Source organism: Arachis stenosperma, chromosome 3 (assembly GCF_014773155.1).
Source record: "Arachis stenosperma cultivar V10309 chromosome 3, arast.V10309.gnm1.PFL2, whole genome shotgun sequence".
In the NCBI taxonomy this organism is placed as follows: Eukaryota; Viridiplantae; Streptophyta; class Magnoliopsida; order Fabales; family Fabaceae; genus Arachis; species Arachis stenosperma.
In genome coordinates, this window is record NC_080379.1 from 135,995,412 (window position 1) to 136,000,385 (window position 4,974).

Consider the following 4,974-nt stretch of genomic DNA (forward strand, 5'->3'; position numbering starts at 1 on the left):
AATTTCAAAATCTTTTCTAACTTCTTATCTTTTCAAAATTGATTTTTAATTCTTTTTCAACTAACTAATTGACTTTTTGTTTGTTTCTTATCTTTTTCAAAACTACCAAACTACTTTTCTCTCTCTAATTTTCGAAAATTTCTTCCTCTTTTTCAAAATTCTTTTAATTAATTAATTGTTTCAAATTTTAATTTTAATTTTATTTTTTCTCTTAATTTTTGAAATTCACTAACCTTTTTTCAAAAATAATTTTCGAAATTCTCTCCCTCTCATCTCTTTCTATTTTATTTATTTACTAACACTTCTCTTCATCTTAAAATTCGAACCCTCTCTTCTCTTCTGTGTTTGAATTTTCTCCTTTTCATTCTTATTCTTCTTTTCTTCTACTCACATAAAGGAATCTCTATACTGTGACATAGAGGATTCTTCTTCTTTTCTATTCTCATCTTTTTCATATGAGCAGGAGCAAGGACAAGAACATTCTTGTTGAAGCATATCCTGAACCTGAAAGGACTCTAAAGAAGAAGCTAAGAGAAGCTAAGGCACAACAATCCAGAGAAAACCTTACAGAGAATCTCGAAAAAGAAAGAGACATGGCCGAACCCAATAACAATGGTGGAGGCACAAGGAGGATGCTTGGTGATTATACTACACCTACTTCTAATTTTTATGGAAGAAGCATCTCAATCCTTGCCATTGGAGCAAACAATTTTGAGGTGAAGCCTCAACTAGTTGCTCTAATACAACAGAACTGCAAGTTTCATAGACTTTCATCAGAAGATCCCTATCAGTTTTTAATTGAATTCTTGCAGATCTGTGATACTGTTAAGACTAATGGAGTAGATCCTGAAGTCTACAGGCTCATGGTTTTCCCTTTTGCTGTTAGAGACAGAACTAGAACATGGTTAGACTCACAACCTAAAGATAGCCTGGACTCCTGGGATAAGCTGGTCACGACCTTGTTGGCCAAGTTCTTTCCTCCTCAAAAGTTGAGCAAGCTTAGAGTGGATGTTCAGACCTTCATGCAAAAAGATGGTGAATCCCTCTATGAAGCTTGGGAAAGATACAAGCAGTTGACCAAAAAGTGTCCTTCTGACATGCTTTTAGAGTGGACCATTTTGGATATATTCTATGATGATCTATCTGAGTTCTCTAAGATGTCACTTGATCATTCTGCAGGTGGATCCATTCACCTAAAGAAAATGCATGCAGAAGCTCAAGAACTCATTGACATGGTTTCAAATAACCAATTCATGTACACCTCTGAGAGAAATCCTGTGAGTAACGGGATGCCTCAGAAGAGGGGAGTTCTTGAAATTGATGCTCTGAATGCCATATTGGCTCAGAATAAAATGTTGACTCAACAAGTCAACATGATTTCTCAGAGTCTGAATGGATGGCAAAATGCATTCAACAGTACTAAAGAGGCATCTTCTGAAGAAGAAGCTTATGATACTGAGAACCCTGCAATGGCAGAGGTGAATTACATGGGTAAATCCTATGGAAACACCTATAATTCCTCATGGAGAAATCATTTAAACTTCTCATGGAAAGATCAACAAAAGCCTCAACAAGTCTTTAATAATGGTGGAAGAAACAGGCTTAGCAATAGCAAGCCTTTTCCATCATCTTCTCAGCAACAGACAGAGAATTCTGAGTAGAGCCCCTCTAGCTTAGCAAACATAGTCTTTGATCTATCTAAGGCCACTTTAAGTTTTATGAGTGAAACAAGGTCCTCCATTAGAAATTTGGAGGCACAAGTGGGTCATCTGAGTAAGAAAATCACTAAAACTCCTCCTAGTACTCTCCCAAGCAATACAGAAGAGAATCCAAAAAGAGAGTTCAAGGCCATTGATATAATCAATATGGCTGAATGCACAAAGGAGGAGAAAGACGTGAATCCCAGTGAGGAAGACCTCCTGGGACGTCCTCTGAACAAAAAGGAGTTCCAAACTGAGGAACCTAAGGAATCTGAGGCTCACCTAGAGACCATAGAGATTCCATTGAACCTCCTTTTTCCACTCATGAGCTCTGAGAACTATTCTTCCTCTGAAGAGGATGAAGATGTAACTGAAGAGCAAGTTGCTCAATATCTAGGAGCCATCATGAAGCTGAATACCAAGTTGTTTGGTAATGAGACTTGGGAAGGTGAAGCTCCCTTGCTCATTAGTGAACTAAATACATGGGTTCAGCAAACTTTACTTCAAAAGAAACAAGATCCTGGTAAATTCTTAACACCCTGTACCATAGGCACCATAACCTTTGAGAAGGCTCTGTGTGACCTGGGGTTAGGTATAAATCTTATGCCACTCTCTGTAATAGAGAAAATGGGGATCTTTGAGGTACAAGCTATAAGAATTTCATTAGAGATGGCAGACAAGTCAATAAAACAAGCTTATGGATTGGTAGAGGACATGTTAGTGAAGGTTAAAGGCCTTTACATCAATGCTGATTTCATAATCTTAGACACTGGGAAGGATGAGAATGAATCCATCATTCTTGGAAGACCCTTCCTAGCCACAGCAGGAGCTGTGATTGATGTTGACAGAGGCGAGCTAGTCCTTCAATTGAACGGGGACTACCTTGTGTTTAAAGCTCAAGGATCTTCCTCTGCAACCATGGAAAAGAGGCACGATAAGCTTCTCTCAATACAGAGTCAAACAAAGCCCCCACAATCAAACTCTAAGTTTGGTGTTGGGAGGCCACAACCAAACTCTAAGTTTGGTGTTGAACCCCCTCATTCAAACTCTAAGTTTGGTGTTGGGTGGTTAGTGAGCGAAATTGTGATCATCAATGGCGCCATCAACATGGTACGCTCAATTGCAATCTCAACTCTTTATCACAACTTCGCACAACTAACCAGCAAGTGCACTGGGTCGTCAAAGTAATAAACCTTACGCGAGTAAGGGTCGATCCCACGGAGATTGTAGGTATGAAGCAAGCTATGGTCATCTTGTAAATCTCAGTCAGGCAGATTCAAATGGTTATGGAGGATTGATAATTAAAAGATAATAAAGATAGAGATACTTATATAATTCATTGGTGAGAATTTCAGATAAGCGTATGGAGATGCTTTGTCCCTTCCGTCTCTCTGCTTTCCTACTGTCTTCATCCAATCCTTCTTACTCCTTTCCATGGCAAGCTGTATGTTAGGCATCACCGTTGTCAATGGCTACAGTCCCATCCTCTCAGTGAAAATGTTCAACGCGCTCTGTCACAGCACGACTATTCATCTGTCGGTTCTCGATCATGTCGGAATAGAATCCAGTGATTCTTTTGCGTCTGTCACTAACGCCCCACAATCGCGAGTTTGAAGCTCGTCACAGTCATTCAATCCTTGAATCCTACTCGGAATACCACAGACAAGGTTTAGACCTTCCGGATTCTCAAGAATGCCACCATCAATTCTAGCTTATACCACGAAGATTCTGATTAAGGAATCCAAGAGATAAACATTCAAGTCTTGTTTGCTTGTAGAATGGAAGTGGTTGTCAGGCACGCGTTCATAAGTGAGAAAGATGATGAGTGTCACATAATCATCACATTCATCATGTTCTTGGGTGCGAATGAATATCTTAGAACAAGAATAAGCTGAATTGAATAGAAGAACAATAGTAATTGCATTAATACTCGAGGTACAGCAGAGCTCCACACCTTAATCTATGGTGTGTAGAAAATCCACCGTTGAAAATACATAAGTGATAATGGTGATCATTGGCTTCGGCCCCAGAGAGGGAACCAGAAGAACCAAGATGAAAATACAATAGCAAAAGGTCTTATTTATAGAGAACTAGTAGCTTAGGGTTTTACAGAAATGAGTAAATGACATAAAAATCCACTTCCGGGCCCACTTGGTGTGTGCTTGGGCTGAGCATTGAAGCTTTCATGTGTAGAGACTTTTCTTGGAGTTAAACGCCAACTTTTGTGCCAGTTTGGGCGTTTAACTCCCATTCTTGTGCCAGTTCCGGCGTTAAACGCCAGAATTCTTGAGCTGACTTGAAACATCTGTTTGGGCCATCAAATCTCGGGCAAAGTATGGACTATTATACATTGCTGGTAATCCCAGGATGTCTACTTTCCAACGCAATTGAGAGCGCGCCAATTGAGCTTCTGTAGCTTCAGAAAATCCACTTCGAGTGCAGGGAGGTCAGAATCCAACAGCATCTGCATTCCTTTTCAGCCTCTGAATCAGATTTTTGCTCAGGTCCCTCAATTTCAGCCAGAAAATACCTGAAATCCCTGAAAAACTCACAAACTCATAGTAAAGTCCAGAAAAGTGAATTTTAAATAAAAACTAATAAAAATATAATAAAAACTAACTAAAACATACTAAAAACATACTAAAAATAATGCCAAAAAGCGTATAAATTATCCGCTCATCACAACACCAAACTTAAATTGTTGCTTGTCCCCAAGCAACTGAAAATCAAATAGGATAAAAAGAGGAGAATATACTATAAACTCCGAACTATCATTGAAACTTAGCTCCAATTAGATGAGCGGGACTTGTAGCTTTTTGCCTCTGAATCAGTTTTGGCATCTCACTTTCTCCTTTGAGGTTCAGAATGATTGGCATCTATAGGAACTCAGAATTCAGATAGTGATATTGATTCTCCTAGTATGGTATGTTGATTCTTGAACACAGCTACTTTATGAGTCTTGGCCGTGGCCCAAAGCACTCTGTTTTCCAGCATTACCACCGGATACATCCATGCCACAGACATATAACTGGGTGAACCTTTTTAGATTGTGACTCAGCTTTGCTAGAGTCCCCAATTAGAGGTGTCCAAGGTTCTTAAGCACACTCTTTTTGCTTTGGATCACGACTTTAACCGCTCAGTCTCAAGTTTTCACTTGACACCTTCACGCCACAAGCACATGGTTAGGGACAGCTTGGTTTAGCCGCTTAGGCCAGGATGTTATTCCTGTAGGCCCTCCTATCCACTGATGCTCAAAGCCTTGGATCCTTTTTAT

At 39.5% G+C, this 4,974-nt stretch overlaps 1 non-coding gene across 1 annotated transcript; it reads right to left on the minus strand.

Moving 5' to 3' along the window:
- Nucleotides 1-995: 995 nt before the first annotated feature.
- On the minus strand, nucleotides 996-1,103 carry LOC130970936 (small nucleolar RNA R71). The gene has a single exon (XR_009082179.1). It is a non-coding gene; the product is annotated as a small nucleolar RNA R71 (small nucleolar RNA).
- Between the last annotated feature and the right edge of the window lie 3,871 nt (nucleotides 1,104-4,974).